The sequence below is a fragment of the Patella vulgata genome, chromosome 3 (genome assembly GCF_932274485.2).
Source record: "Patella vulgata chromosome 3, xgPatVulg1.2, whole genome shotgun sequence".
Lineage (NCBI taxonomy): Eukaryota > Metazoa > Mollusca > Gastropoda > Patellidae > Patella > Patella vulgata.
In genome coordinates, this window is record NC_065881.2 from 78,207,229 (window position 1) to 78,218,246 (window position 11,018).

Genomic DNA, 11,018 nt, shown 5'->3' on the forward strand with positions numbered 1-11,018 from the left:
CCTTTTCAAAAAGGGGGGTTGGGGTGACCGAGTGATCTAATGCGTGCGCTGTAGATCATAAGGTCTGATATTGAGTCAAGGGACGTGGTTTCGATTCCACGCTCGTACGTGACAAGGAGTGGGGTCGCCTGTCCAACCTCTGGGTCCTCCTGTTTTTAAAGAACCCTACACATTTGGATACCATGTGTTAGTCCCGAAATGACCTAGCTTGTGTCAAATTCAAAGGATAACCCGTTTATACTTTTCTTAAAAAAAAGGGGGTTGGGGTAACCGAGTGATCTAATTCGTGCACTGCAGATCATAACGTCTGATATTGAGCCAAGTGACGTGGTTTCGATTCCACGCATGTCCATAACAAGGAGTGGGTCGCCTGTCCATCATCGTGGGCTTTCTCTGGGTTTTCATGTTTCCTCCCAATGCTAAATAACCCTACGCGCAAAAACAAATTTTTGAAATAAAAAAAATGGCCTAGCTTGTTTCAAGTGGATGTTAACTGTACATATCTAAGGCTGTGCCACAAAACAATCAATGAACCATCAGTTAGTTTAAAGTTTTTTACTAACATGCCACGTTTTTCTCAGCTAAGCTAATGAAGACGGGCATACGCTGAGTATATAGAAGGCTTTGATGTACATTCAACAACATTGGTGCCACAACCTACCGTTATTTTCATTTCCAATTGTCCAGACATCTTTAAGGTTTCGTCATGTTTCTTGGGCTAATGAAGACGGGCATACGCCATACAGTGTGCTATGAGGGAAATTTTGCCAACTGCCAAGGGATCTTTTACGTGCATTTCAATGTATACACGGGACCTCGGTTTTTCGTCTCATCCGAAGGACTAGACAAATGTCCTTGTCAGGCCCTCCGTCCTGCATCACTGACAAGGGGGAACCACACCGGAAAATCAGGATGAACTTTCTCGGCCAATGCAGGGATCGAACACCCGACCTCCAGGCTAGCGAGCCAGCGTCTTACCCACTTAGCCACGTGATCCCCTCTTGGGTTTATAAATAGAATATATTTATCTTGGGTTTTAATAGAATATAGTCATCTTGGGTTTATAAATAGAATATATTTACTGAGACGCAATGATAACGCACATTGATTTGACTGGCATTAGCCCCTGGATGACTTCTTGCGAGACCCTTCTCCAACAGCGTGATAAGTAAAACGGTTATGGTACTTCAGGCATGCTTCAGACATACTAAACTTACTCTGGATGCCTACAATTAGTACTACTTGAGAAGAGACACTATATAAGCTAGTTGACCGACATTTTAATTCTTAAATCGACGATTTCAGTCGAGCAACTAGATGGAGACTTTTGAACAGTATTATTCGGCTTTCTTTTAGTAAAATTGAAAAATGTTTATTTACCCTTTGTGTGTATAACAGACCTGAAACGGAGTAGAATAGCACTGCAAAAGGGCACTAATTTTGGGATATGGCATCCATTGAGGGCAGAGATCTGTGCTCGAAGTTGATAGTTCTCCGTGTGCAGAATGCACTTCAGGCTGCTAGGAGCAACTGTAACTGAATGTCTATGCTGCTTTAATCCATGGCGTAGTTTGGGGAAGAGCAAAAGGGTCGACCGTTACCCCTGAATCTTTTCAACAATTTATTGTTATTTGGTTAGTTTATTGTATGACCTTGAAGATCTTTTGAACTCATTAAACCTTCTCGTGTTTTTTATTTAAAAATTAAAAATGTATAATGAATTCAGTATGTGTGGTGGTACCACCCTTTATTGGCCCGCACCCTCTTAATTTAGAACCTAACTAAGCCCTTGGCTTTAATTGAGAATCTAGTATTTCATCATAATTATATTGAAACACATATTCAATAGGAATGTGATTGTTACTTTTCACAATTTTCTATGAATACGTTATGTCTTAAAATGTCCAGCTAGCATTTATACGATTCCAGGGCTACGGTCTTATATCAATGTCAGAAATCTCTTGAATGCTAAAACTTCAAATTATTAGATGTTTCCAATCGTAGCTTTGTTGTTATTTTGTATTGGATCAACGCGATTGCAGGCCATGACAACAAATTCAGATGGAATATCCAGCGGCATTTTTCTGAAGGCGGGACGTTTTGTCTACTGCAATGACAGCAGAAGCATACACGGCGAATTGCACAATGCCGGAATATATATTATTTTTTTTTTTTTTATAAACAATATTTATTCAGAAACTGAGAGGATTGGGGAACAGGCAAAGAGTATATAAACCCCTCTCCCGGATACAAATAAATTACATAATATTACAATAGATTGAAAAACAAAGAAGATAAAAAGGAAATTATATATTATAATGTTTCATGTGTATATACTGTGTTGCGTTTTTTGTGTCCTTCGGATGAGACGAAAAACCGAGGTCCCGAGTATGCATTGGAATGCACATAAAAGATCCCTTGGCAGTTGGAATTCAATATAAGAGTAGGAGATAGTGCCGCTGCCCGGGCAAAATTTCCCTCCTAGCACACTGTATGGCGTATGCCCGTCTTCATTAGCCCAGTATAGGAGCAGAACAGTAGGACGTTAAATCCCATTTCATTTTTGCGCTTTTTGTGGGAGTAACTCATGTACCCTCCCATGTGTATTCTAGCTTTGGCTACGCCACTGCACCTAACTTCGTGTGATTAGTTGATGAACTCATATACGTAGAATACTTGGACCTAGACTGTACTGTTAGTAATGTTCACACACTTAGACTTAGATTGGTATGTTAATAATGTTCACACTTGATCAACTTGCATATAGTAAACACAACCAATCCTATCACATGCATGTCTTATAACATATTATTATAATTATTACATAATCTTTATAGTGTGTGATGTTGCCAGACATTTTCATTATACAGAATCTATCGCCATGTCGAATCCCCAGTTGTACGTGACAAGGAGTAGGGTCGCCTGTCCAACCTCGTGGGTTTTCTCCGGGTTCTCCGGTTTCCTCCCACTGCTAAAGACCCCTACGCGCAAGCGAATTATAGAAATAAAATTGAACCATATGTTAGTCCCGAAATGACCTAGTTTGTGTCGAGTGGACGTTAAACCCCCATTTCTCTCTCTCTCTCTCCCTTTCGCCATGATGTTTGAATTGTCTTGATATGTGCCAATCTGTATTCACTATTCACACGTGTTCAAATAAAAGTAAATAAACACTAAAATTTAAAAAAGAAAAATAGAAAGTCAATAAAAATGGTCCATGGTCAAAGGGTGGCAAAATCCGTTCATGAAATTTGTTACCTTTCATCCTAAAATACAAAAAGTCCATGATCTATTTTGGGGAGTCACGGTGACTAAGACGCGGACTCGGTAGCCTGGAGGTCGCGTGTTCGATTCCTGCATCGGGATTTTCCGACGTGGTTCCCCCTTGTCAATCTTGCAGGACGGCGGGCCTGACAAGGAAAGCTGTCTAGTCAATCGGATGGGACGAAAAAACGAGTTCCCGTGTACAAATTAACATGCACGTAAAAGATCCCTTGGCAGTTGGAACTCGATTAGCCCGTAGCAAAACTCCCTTCATAGCACACTGTATGGTGTATGCCCGTCTTCATTATCCCAGTCGAAGCAGAACAGTAGGACGTTAAACCCCGTTTCATTTCATTTCTCCATGATCTGTTTTTGGATACTTCTGAACAGATTTCTAATACAAGAATAATGCGTTTACACCGATACACGGTTACACCTGTATATATAATATGTAAATTACACACGAATCTTTCCTATATACTTTAATTACCTGCACTAACTTACACCGTACCTTAGATACAGGAAACGTGATTTCCTTCCCAGCAGGCCCCGTGGGTGTATCGTCTGTGATTGAAAACGTGGAAACCAGAACGTGTAATAAAGTGTATGTAGTGTATTATTACTCAGCATAACATCATATATTTACAAATAATGAAGGCTGTTGATTAATGCGCGGAACTTTGATTAAATTGCAATCCGGAAGAAATTTATATTAGTCAGACACCGGTGTGTACGAAAATTACACAATGTAGATAACGAGGTTACGCAATTCTCACGTTTATAATACGTTCGTATTTTATTGATACTGATCAGCTTGGTGTCGAAGTTTAATATTCTAATGAAATTCTTATAAACTAAAAATGTACTGGAATTCTACTTTCAATTTCTTTGTCAAATTGTAGGCTACTTGAATTCAAATTTGAAACCCAAAAGAATATTTGAATTTTACTCGCAAGTCTCCGTACCAAAAATAAGTTATGGTTTAGAAATCCAGGGGCCTGTTTCACGAAATTGTAACTAAGATAAAATCCAAATTTTAGTAATTTGATTGGATAATATTAGACTGATTGTAGTGCTTAGCCAATCAAAATTGAAGTATCTACTAAAATTTGGATTTATCTTTAGTTAAAATTTCGTGAAACAGGACCTTGGAATATATTTCAAACATTCATGTCAAACTGAAACCTAATCTTTAAGTGCTTGATAACGATACGATGATACTTGTCGAAACGTCGTGCTTGATAACGATACAATGATACTTGTCGAAACTTCGTGCTTGATAACGATAAGACGATACTTGCCGAAATGTTGTGCGTCTATAATACAACTAGTGGTCGATTACCATAAAATTGGAAATCTGAGTTCTGTTAAACTGGAACCTATTTTCAAATTACCATAAGTACTTTTATTTGCCATCCCATATCTTCATATCACAAAAATACGCGAATTTTACATTCAAGCCCCGTTCACACTCAAAGATCGTATCCATGGGCTACTATACCCCCAGAATTTTAATTTGCCATCTCTTTACAAATCCCCGTATCCAAGCGTTTTTTAATTACAGGGCAAATCAGCATACCCAGTACTTTCAAATCTCCATATCTAAAACGTGAGCAGTTTCTACTTCCAAATCGTCATATAGAAATTAACAACACATCTCAAAATCTCCATATCTAAAACGTATCTTAGTTCTTTTTCCAAATCTCCATTTCAAACCATAATTGAATTCTATATAAAGGCCTCCCTTTCACAAACACATCGAGGCCTATCATCTAAGTCTATTTCTCCACAACGTATTCCTTCATCATTGGCCCAGTCGGTGCAGAAAAGTAGCACGTTCAATCCTAGCTGCAATATTTATACCGCTGGTACTTGTCTTATACACCCTACAATTGATATACTCTGTGAGTCTTTGCGCAAGTAAATATAGCTTCAATTGCAAAATTTTCAACACATATCACCACAGTTTGCATGGAAATAAGTAATTATGTTACAAATTGTGAAGAGTGGAACACTGAAATCTTAATTTTATCTTAATATTTTCGAGGGGGCGTGAAATCGCGTATTTGTTCTAATTCTGGTTTGGCGGCCATTTAAAAACAAGACTACAGAAATATCACGTAGCCGCCGATTTTATTAATTTATGTAGTTAGTTTCAATTTTATTTCAATGGGAACTGGTTTATTATATGTTTATTATATGCAGTACAGTTTGGCGCCAGTTTAATTGGAAATTAAGAGACTTATAGGCCCGTAACTTTTTCTTAGTTAAATGACTAAAAAGCTCGCGCAAAGGAAATCCTTATACCGATCCACTACTGCTAGAGCAAAACGGAAGACATCAGTATTAAAGTGGAACCATTTCTATATAGTTCAACGCCATTTCATTTCAAAACCTATACCTAATCTTACTTTCAAAATAGATACGCTATCAAAGGTTTCAGAAAGATCATAATGAAGTTCATGAAAAAGTAACGCGCGACGGATAATTAATGTGCCGAATGATAGAATACGTCATTAAACTTGACATTAAAATAAACTTAAAAGTATTTCTATTGGATTTCTCTGGTATCTTTTCTGTCAAGTTTACGGATCACTTTTCCAGGTTATTTAAAAATATAAATCAAAATTTAATTTGATAAGAAAGAAAGCAATCTGTTTAACCTTTGAAATGGTGATTTATATTTGTCAATGATCTTTAAAACTGCGTCAATTGTCACATGTTACACAATCTACGACATACAAGATATTTACGTAATTTACGTATACGGTTATATTAGGCAAATAATTCAATTGAGAATAGATGGAGAGTGTGCAAAATTTGAGTTTGAAATATCTATCCATTAGCACGATACATCAGACCAAAAAATCGACAGGAATAAATATGTCACCCGATCCTAGACCGGGATGATAATAACGAAATAAAATGGGCCTATAAGTAGCTAAGCGGCAACTCTTTTTCACCATTCGGTAAATTTAAGATCTTTTTTCTTCAGAAACCAAAGTATCAGAATACCACAAGCGACACCGAAGGGAGACCATCAGCGCCACCAACACCAAAAAAAACAGCGAAATCATCTTTGTACATAAACCTGGTGTATTGCATGTATTTTTAATAAAACTAGGAAATATTACGAACCAGTGCTTATGTGGAGACTTGACCTCACCCCCAAATTCTTAAACCTAACCATAGCGAAACACAGGTCCATCACGCACACAGAAACGTTAAATGCTGGGACAGGCGAGATATTTCACGATATTCTAAATAAACTAGGCTAAAACATTCGCATCATACCATAAGATACAGATAGTCTGGAAAGTGGGCCTTTATGTCCCTATGATGGAGGTTATAAATTTAACAAATATTAAAAGCGGGTTGCCGTTTACATCCTTAAAGGCCAATTTATTTCGTTGTTATGATCCCCTTCCAGGCGGTAATAATAGTGGAAATGTTGAATATGTAGGGTTAATATTGAAAGAGAAGTTGGAACAGATCATGTATTAAAGTTGAGTTCAAACCATCGATCCATTACAAAGATACATTAGAAAGAAGAAAGATTATAACAAATATGTCGGCTTAATATTGAAAGAAAAAGAAAAAGGGGATTTTATAATTATCATGTTATCAATAATTACAGATATCTGATTTGTGGTTTCAGTCATGAAATACCAATTTCGTTTCGCATAATTTCTGTACTGCGACGTGTAAAATTCAGAAGAAATAAAAACGGAAGGAAATTGTAATTTAACTCTAATTGGGTTGCGTTGCCGCTCCATAGAGATAATATCAGACTTTACGATACGATAATGAATATAATTTACAGGTGGCATGCAATCTTAAAGATGCATTACATGGTGGCAGGAAGGGGCAAGAGAGTGTGGAATCGTTGCAGTATTTTTATTTTGCCAATCTAAATTATTCAAAGTACTGATGGGTGTAGTACACAGGGCATTGTATTCATATTATTTTTGGAACACCTGAAACCATTTTGTTTTGTCGTAGTACTTTTATGGAGAGGGTGGGGGGGGTAACGTCAACACAAACTAGGTCATTTCAGGACTAACATATTATGGTTCAATTTTATTTCAATAATTTGAAACCCACGAGGTTGGACAGGCGACCCTACTCCTTGTCACGTACAACCGGGGAATCAAAACCACGCGAGTTGACTGAATGACAGACCTTACGATACAGCACACAAACTAGGTCATTTCGGTACTAACATAATATGGTTCAATTATATTTTTATAATTTGCTTGCGCGTATGTTTTTTTAGCAGTGGGAGGAAATCGATGGACCCAGAGAAAACCCACGAGGTTGGACAGGCGATCCCACTCCTTGTCATGTACAACCGAGGAATCGAAACCATGCCAGTTGACTGAATGACAGACTTTATGATACAACGCACACGCGCTAACCATTCGACCACCCAACCCCCAGAGAGAGAGAGAGAGAGAGAGAGAGAGAGAGTGAGTTAACACAATTATGTTGCAATTGTAGCAGTGGCGGGAGGGGGGATACCAGATGCTTTGCTAAATGCTCGTGTATGGAAAACACAACGACCAATTTATACATTACACATTAGTTTATGGAATGTGAAAGTGGGGTCATCATAATATTATGGCGCAAAATATCCTCCATGCACTGTTATAAAACAGATGTTAGTATCACCATTTTGAGTGCAATTCCACATTAACATTTTGACGCTGAATTCATCGATCAGAACATTTGAAAGGTCCAGTGTCTGAAGCATTTAAGTAGGGTTTATTGTCCAGTCTTTTCTATTCTGAGTCGAGCGGTAAGGCCTCTTGTCTATAATATCCCTGATACGAACCCTGGCTTTCGCCTAGAAGGATATCAGGAATATTTCAAGCTTGACTCAAATGGGGCTAAAGGAGTAGGCGGATATCCGGTCAAAATAGTAGAAGAAAAATGGCCGATATATTTTGTCACGCTGATCAGGAGTGAATATTCGCTAGGCCGCTACAATCACTGATAGGGATGACTTCGGTGCGGGTTAATGACCTACAAATATTAACTTTTAAATTAAATTCACAAATATTTTTTTAAGCTTAAGAAAAATAAATAAAGGTGTTTGAAGTATGTAAGTAAAACTATATGTCTTATTTGGAGTAAATGGGTATGTAACATGAGTAAAAGGCACCATTCTGCACTGACCAGTAACGTCTTATATAAACAATGCGCGCGCAATTGAGCCAATGATTGTCGCCGCGTGATGTGACGTCACGTGTTGAAAGCAGTCATCTTTTACAGAGTTATTAGAAAGAGATTGATATTTGGGTGATGAGATGCTTCACCGCATTCCAATTATCTATTTCCTATTTTATAAATCTACTCTTTTATTTGCTTATTAAGTTATTTTGAGTACAAAAATTTTCATCGTCAACCCATCGTCGTTAAACCGTCATCATCAACCCATCATCTTCGACCAATCATCGTCTACCAATCAACGTCAACCCATTATCGTCAACCTATCATTGTCAACCGATCATCGTCTACCCATAATCGCCAATCCATCCTCCTCAACCCATCATCGCCAATCCATCATCATCAACCAACCATCGCCAACCCATCATCAAAGCTAGGTATATTGTACAGCTCTTGCCATAATCGACGATGAACACCAATAACTGCAGTCAATTGGATTTATAAGCAGGCGTTACAACAAAAGGGATAACATTAATGATGATGGACAGGTTGATAATACTTAGAGATTGGTCCGCGGTAGTCCAGTGGTAAGGCCACTGAACAGAGTCTGTACTCATGAACCAGCAAGAACCATCGGGATTTTTGAAGCGCTGTCAATACTTGTCAAGAATGGCATCTCGTATTTCGGAAGGGACAGAAAAAGAGTTTTATTCGCATATAAATTTGGGTGGCACCTGGTCGTTCTGAGGAATAAAAACGAGTTTTATTCGCGTACATATTCGAGTTGTGTGTTGTCTTTTGGAAGGGACAATAAACGAGCTTTATCGCGTACATATTGTGGTGACACCTGGTAGTCCGAACGGGAAAAAAATAGTTTTATTCGTATACACATTTCAGTGCCACCTCCTCGTACGGAAGGGACAAAAAACGAGTAGATTCGTGTACACATTAGAGTGCAAGTAAACGAAATGAAACGAAAAGGGGATTAACGGCTACTTTCCTTCTTTATCAACAGTGCTAATGAACAGCAGCGTACACCATGCAATTTTCAATAAAGGAGAGAGAGAGAGAGAGAGAGAGAGGGGTCATTTCCGGAAAAACATATGGTTCAATTTTCTGTCGTTGGGGTATTTAGCAGTGAGAGGAAACCGGAGGACCCGGAGAAAACCCACGAGGTTTGACAGCCCACCCTACTCATTGTCACGTACAACCGGTAAATGTCTTACAATGACCAAAGTATTATGTTGATGAGAGTCCAAGTACCAACTTAAATATTGAAACCATTCCATTCTGTTAACACAGTCTAAGTGCCAACTTAAAATATATCATTGGCACTTGAGACAGGAATGTTGTCATTGGGAGTTCAACAACTATAAACACAAATACATAATGAAATACGGAAATATAATAAGATAGAAAACCAAGACGACTAAATCATGTGGAATATGTGTAACAATACCGTATATAATGTGTTATACTATAAGATAAAAGCCACCTCAAAAATCTCCCATAGCACAAGATTTGGATAAAATGCTCCTACTCGATATAGAAACCCAACCATGAGTTATGAGTTTTTTAATGCTTTTTAAGCCCGTCTCAACACAACCCTCTCGATATTAGATTTAAAGACTTGCAATAAATCATAACATCCGTGGTTAGCACACTGGAGAAATGATCGAATACAATAAAATGCCCATCGAAATCCCATATGCTTCTATAGTCGTTCGGATGGGACGAAAAACCATGGTCCCGTGTACACGTTGCGTGTATGTAAAAGAACCCTTGACAATTGGAATAAAATAAGGCCGTAGTGCCACTGTCCGGGCAAAATGTCACCCATAGCAGTCTTCATTAGCCCAATACGTACAGAACAGTAAGACGTTAAATCCCATTATTATACATGTCTCTCCCCAATTAAAAATAAAATATCAAATGTTGGTTTTTTTAATGTTCAGGGAGGTTGGGACGAAAAACCGAGGTCCCGTGTACACATTGGCGTGCACGTAAAAGATCCCTTGATAGTCGGAATTCGATGTAAGAGTAGGCCGTAGTGCCGCTGTCCGGGCAAAATTTCCCTCATATCACACTGTATGGCGTATGCCCGTCTTCATTGGCCGTAGGAGCAGAACAGTATTTTATTTAATTTTTTAATGTTTTCCAACCCCCTACCAACAAGTACCTATATTGTTTTGAATGACATAACAAATAACAACACTAGAAAAGCGATCAGATAACACGCACAAAATCCGATAACTGCAGAAATAATGAATCGCGAAACAATGATAATGGAAATTTAAAAGATAAAGAAATGCCAATTTGAATAATTTCCACTCACCTTCTAAAGCTGTTATCTCGTCTTTTTTGGCGAATTTATTTTTTTTAATATCCTAAACCCACTGTTTGTTATCGACAAAGTCACAATAAACAGTTAGACAACTATCACACACAACTTTCCACAGAAATATGGTCGAGTTTAAAATCTGTGTAGTCGTGTTGTAAGGTTTACCTCGATCAATAGACACTCTCTATATTATGGCTATATGTGGCTTAACGCAGCCTTCCTTCGACAAGATCTTCAGCACTCT

The 11,018-nt window shown here is 38.1% G+C and overlaps 1 protein-coding gene across 1 annotated transcript in view; it reads right to left on the reverse strand.

Moving 5' to 3' along the window:
• The window catches only part of LOC126816864 (guanine nucleotide-binding protein subunit alpha-11), a 173,304-nt gene extending 162,286 nt beyond the window's left edge, over window positions 1–11,018 (reverse strand). The window contains exon 1 of the mRNA XM_050543653.2: window positions 10,769–11,018. The gene's annotated coding sequence lies outside the window, so the exon portion shown is untranslated. The remainder of the gene's footprint in view (window positions 1–10,768) is intronic.